The sequence below is a fragment of the Myotis yumanensis genome, unplaced genomic scaffold, assembly GCF_028538775.1.
Source record: "Myotis yumanensis isolate MYYU_CA2020_CCGP unplaced genomic scaffold, mMyoYum1.0.hap1 SCAF_4, whole genome shotgun sequence".
Lineage (NCBI taxonomy): Eukaryota > Metazoa > Chordata > Mammalia > Chiroptera > Vespertilionidae > Myotis > Myotis yumanensis.
In genome coordinates this window covers 56,030,516-56,036,597 of record NW_027223755.1, presented here as the reverse complement: position 1 = coordinate 56,036,597, position 6,082 = coordinate 56,030,516, and positions in this window count along the sequence as shown.

The following is a 6,082-nucleotide window of genomic DNA, read 5'->3' as shown; positions in this document are numbered from 1 at the left end:
ACAACCATGGTATTGGGATGATGCTTTAACCAACTGAGCTACCCGGCCAGGGCCTGCACTATGTTTACTTTTGACATGCTTCCCAGAGCTGCTATGCTATATATGAGAAGACCAAGCCAAAGTCGCATGGAAAGCCATGTGCTGGTACTCTAGTTCACAGCTCTAGCTGACCTCCCAGCTGTCACCATTGACTGTCAGCATTTGAGTGGGCCATCTTAGAAGTCCAGCTCAATGGACCCTTCAGAGCACTGCGTTCCCAGGTGACCTCTAACCACTGCATAAAATAGTCCAAGAAAGAACCACCCAGCTGAGCCCACCCAATCCACAGAACCATGAGAAAGTATGTTACCTTATTGAAATTGTGGATGGACTTTATAGAAATGAACTACATTTGATACATGAAAACTATATTGTCCCATTTAAAAACATTTTCTTTTAAAGTTGAGCTCAGAGGGCTAAACATAACATTCCTATTCCTAGACTATAAATTCCTCCAGGTAAGGAAATATGACCATTCGGCTTTGAATCTTGAGCATTTAACAATGTTTTGTACTTAGTAGATATTCAATAAATGGTTGTTAAATGAATACCTCTTCCCTTTCACATTACACTCAATCCAATTTTCCTACTCATTGAAATCCTTGCTCAACTGCAATGAGTTATTTTATAAATTGAAGTCATAATTTTATCCCATGATTGCCAAAGAATGTGGTTCTGATAAGATGACAAGTTTCAACACATATTTGGATGTGTTATTAGTAATGTTAAAACTTATATAAAATGTTATTAATGTTACATAAATATACATATGAGTTTATATAGGTATTTATACATAAAACAGGCTAAACATTATTTTTGACCCCATTGACTCAAGGGGTTTGAAATATACAGAGGGAAGTTCATTTTTATGTCTAAACTAAGTATTTGATAAGCAAGATTATAGATTTGCTATTTATCTCCTTATGATAATATTCTCAAATATTTTACTTGCCTATTAGTAAAAATTAAAATGGTAACTTGTATTTACTTATCTATAAATGAAAGTCTGTTTAATAGGGCTATTTATCCAGACTTTGTTAGCATTTTCTTTCAAGGAGTTATTAAAGTTTAATGTAAATCATAGAGCAATAGTAAAACATTACAGAGCTAGAACATGATTTCACATGGCAAACATGGGTTTTACAGTTCCAGTGAGTCTGGATTTCAGTGTAAGTACTACTCCTCATTGCTGAGTGATCACAGTCTAATTACTCAACCTCTCTGCTCAATTTTCTCAAATCTCATAAAGTTTGCAAGGCTTGCGTTATGTCTAGGACAGTGATGGCGAACCTATGACACGCGTGTCAGATGTGACATGCGAACTCATTTTTTTTTGGTTGATTTTTCTTTGTTAAATGGCATTTAAATATATAAAATAAATATCAAAAATATAAATCTTTGTTTTACTATGGTTGCAAATATAAAAAAATTTCTATATGTGACACGGCACCAGAGTTAAGTTAGGGTTTTTCAAAATGCTGACATGCCGAGCTCAAAAGGTTTGCCATCACTGGTCTAGGACATAGTAGATGATCAACAAATATTAGATCTCTTTGCTTCCCCTCTGTTGAATGCAGGGTCAGTCTAGTTCTAGAATCAGCTGGTTCCCTTTCACATAGCATCCATCTGGATAGTGCTAACAGAAAGTGGTTACCCTAAGCTTGAAGTCTTCCTGATTATGATCATCACACCTGTCAGCTAATTCTTGACTCTCTCTTTTTTTTCCATTTCAGTCTTTGTCCTATTACTTAGACATCCCTAAGTTCAATTTCAGTCTTCTTTCCTTCCTTCCTTCCTTCCTTCCTTCCTTCCTTCCTTCCTTCCTTCCTTCCTTCTTTCCTTCTTTCCTATCCACAAATACTGTTGATACATAGCGGTCACCATTGTATTCTCTGGAGACAAAACAGTAACTAGTACATCTTTGTTCTTATGGAGTTTACATCCTAGCAAGGACACTAAACACATAAACATGAAATGCAGTATATTGTAAGATTGTGAAGAAACAAATAAAGTAGGGTTTGGAAGCAGAAGGTGAGGGAGGGGATTTCATTTTAGGTAGGATGGTAATGGTGGGCCTCTCACCGAGTGATTAAAGTGGACCTCTACACCAATACCCTGGAGCTCCAAAGAGCCAAAATGTCACAAAGGCCTGTGGCAAAGTGCGAAAGATGCCCACTGCCCATCTTGTGTTATGCTCACTTATCACAAAGAAATCCTCCCAGCCCCACCAGGAATGTGAACTCTCTGTAGGTGGATGGAACCATAACTCTGTGAGGTGGCCATATTCCACCAAGACTACTTGTGAGGTAGAGAAATCAGCTTGCAAAGTGAGAGAGAAGAAAGTGCTGTACAGTCAGAAACAGCGATGAGACCCTAACAGCCTCCCAGATCCTGTTTCTAGCCTTGTGGGTGTGGCTCCATTTCTGCCCTTGGATTCCATTAAGATACCTCTGGAACCTTTCAGTAAATCTTTCCCTCTTTGTGTTGAGGTAGTTCAAATTGTACTTGGTGAAATAAAAAAAAGTCTTGACCAGTTATTGCCCCTTTAATGCCTGAGAAATGTATAATAACTTTTAAATATATATAAAAGGAGAATGTGAAGGTTAATTTTAGGGTCAAACTGAGTGGGCTAAGGGATGCCCAGATAGCTGGTTATACATTATTTCTGGGTGTGTCTATGAGAGTGTTTCTGAAGAGATTAGCATTTGATTCAGTAGACTGAGTAAAGAGCTCCCCCTCACTGATGTGGGTGAGGTGGGTGGGCATCACCCAATCAATTAGGGGTCTGAATGAAACAAAGAGTTGGAAGAGCACATTCTCTCTCTCTTCTTGAGCCCAGACATCCATTTTTGATCCTCAGCTCCTCGTTCTTGGACCTTCAACCTCTGGAACTTAAACCAGCTGCCTGTAACAAGTCTTCTTATAGGCTTTGCTCACATGGTTATGCACACTGAAATATAAATATATATATATACACACACACATACATACAGGGGTGGACAAAGTAGGTTTACATTTGTGAATACATGAAACAGAGTTTATTCTTATATTATTTATTGATTTGTATTTTTCCATAAGAACAACTGTAAACCTACTTTTGCCAACCATGTATAAATATGGTTATATCCATATTCTGTTGGTTCTGTTTCACTGAAGAACCAGAGAATAATCTGATTCCTCCATGCCACTACTTTTCTCCATAAATACCTGGAGCACTGCCTGCATTTTTGTGTCTCTATTCTGTGTTAATTAGCTGTATGTATAACTTTTCTCAAACATCCTTCACCTTTTAGTTCTCTCTTTCTCATTTCTATTATTTTTGTAGTCTTTTTTCAACATCTTTTCTTTTCATTAACTTTCTGTCCATGATGCCTTTCTATTGAGTGCCTGTGACAATTTCTCACAACTCCTCTCCTCTCACTTCTTACATTGGAAAAAATCCTAAGATCACAGCGCAGAAGGATTTTGCTCCATTGAGCAAATCGGAGTCTTTCAGCGGCCATGGTAAGCTCTCCTCTTTACTTTCTCCATTTCCTGCTACAAGCAATTCTGATAGGATAGGAATGCTGTAACTGGCCTAGTGTGAACACCCAGGGATCTATGGATAAGAGTTAAGGTTATGATGGGAGCACTGGAGGCCTTGTTTCCAAACCTTTTGTATGCAACCCAACCTATGCAAGCATTTCAGTGTCCTTTCCCAAAGTTGTCTCTCTCTCCATTGGGACTCCTGTTTGCTGAGGTGTATAATACATGACCAGAAATCTCTAGCAATAATTTCACCAGTGGCGGCTTTTCTTTAGAGTTCTTCCTGTTCCCAGGCCACCCATAATCCATGAACTTCTATCTGGGACAAATGGTTGCTCACAAGTCAGGGTTACTCTCTTTGCAGGGATCTTAGAAAGTTTATGCTGAGATTCCTGGGGTGGCTGCATGAGGAGGCAGGCGGGAGGTGCCTGGTGTGCAGCTTTTGCATTTGTTCTTGCCTGTTCTCCTAAGAGCCCTGTTGTAGTTCATCCCTCTCATGGATATGTCTAACTTCAGATGCCTAGAGATCTTTGGCTCAGCTCTAAATTCTAGAATGCACATAGGGGCTTGTGGGCTGTTTATTGAGTGCTACATCTTAGTCAGCTCACAAGACAGTCTTGCTGGAAAATAAATTTATTGTCCTCCCTCACCCTCACGTTCAGTGACTCCTGCCTTACTGCTTCCCCTTGGAAGGCTTTGGAAGTCCTTGGCGCCATCCAATAGCATCATGGAGGTAATCCTGTGTTGTTGTTATTGTTTTTTAAATGTCACTTATGGCAGATGCAATTTCTATTTGGTTAATTTGCATGTGGTTGATCATGTATATTCAATCTGGTAGCAAAATGCTAGCAATTTTTTCTTAAGTTGAAATAAAAAATGGGTCATGGAACTGTCCCACATGAGGGACTCTCAATTAGGAAACTGCCCTGTTGCTTTCTTCTTGCTGGAGTTGGATGGACTGATTTTAATATATTCTAGTTGATAGGACTGGTTTGTTCATTTGGTTTGAGCCTCATTCTAATGAGGCCAAGGGTGTACATCCCGTCTCAGTAGGATCTGTGAGTGTATCCCCCTGGGCACTGGAGGCCCCACTCTCCCTGTTCACCTGCACATACCTCACAGACATCACATGTTGGGTATAAAGGACTGTATATTCTATTCGGTGATGTCAAACATCTTGCTTACTAGGGGTACTTAAGGGAAGAAGAGCAGGAAATTCAAAGGAAAATACCATCCTATATAATAATCCTACATAATAAAACGGTAATATGCAAATCGACCAAACAGTGGAACCACCAGTCACTATGACGTGCACTGACCACCGGGGGGCAGATGCTCAACACAGGAGCTGCCCCCAGCCCACAAGCCTCAATCGCCCATTTGGGGACTGCTGGCCAACCTCTCAGTCCCTCCCCCCTGGCCTGCAGGCTCTGATCGCTGATGGGGAACAGGGAATCGGAAGTGGGTGGCAGCGGGGGGGTGGGGCTGGCTGTTGGTAGTTGGGGAAGATGGCCCTGATTGCAGGCCAGGCCTAGGGACCGGGCCTCTAGTCTAAATAATGATAGTATGAGTATGAGTTGTCCATTTGGAAGACATATAGAAAATACATGGAAGCAGCAGCACTATGATGAGCAAGGCAGTGAAATCACTGAAGTGGTTCCTCTTTCTTCAATGGTGGGGGAGATGCTCCTTGGTTCACGTGCAAATTTAAGGGAACAGGAGGGAAAACTGTTCAAGGTATCTTTGCTCAGAAAGGACAGAAGCAATGCAAGACTGTTATTATAGCTGCCTCCAGGCAACAGAATGCTGCCAAGTGCCTCCCTTTTGGGTTTTTGGACAGTTGCTCAAGTTTCAATTTTTGAAAAGTTGGAGGGTCTGGCCATAGAGTATGTTAAAAGAATTTTTGCCTTTTAAGCATAGACTTCATTGTGCTGTAGATTATTTCTTAGTGTTCACTTGGTACAGACCTATGTACTAGGTACTCAGTGGCTAGATCGCTGTCATCTTTGTGTGGTTCAACTGACAATTTATTTGTTCTGAACTGGTGGTCTACATAGCTTTTCACTTAAGCGACGATTACGTGTCTGTTCCCCTCAATCAACATTTGCTTCATGTACCATTCTACCTAGTAGCAGTAACAGTGCTTTCCTGTTTCTTTGGGTTAATTCTTCTTCAAACTTCTTTACTCTTTGGCATGTTCCTTAAACGTGTAATCTTGTGATGTCTCTTTTTAGAATACCCAAGAAGCAGGGATTTTAAAAGTTGCAAAGCTAGAAAGTCCTGCCCCCAAGATCTTCCCCACCGGGATTAAGTCCCTTCAGTGCATACTGCCTTCAAGAACCAAAGTGCAAGTCCCATGTCTGCGAGGGACCAAAACTATAACTCAGGACAGGTCCCCGGGGTAACACCAGTGGAGCAATCTAGCAGGTATTTATTTGAAATTGCTTAAAATTAAAAAAGGAAAAACTACTGTAGTGATACAGTTCAGAAAATAAGTCAGTTCATGGGCAGGTGGTAC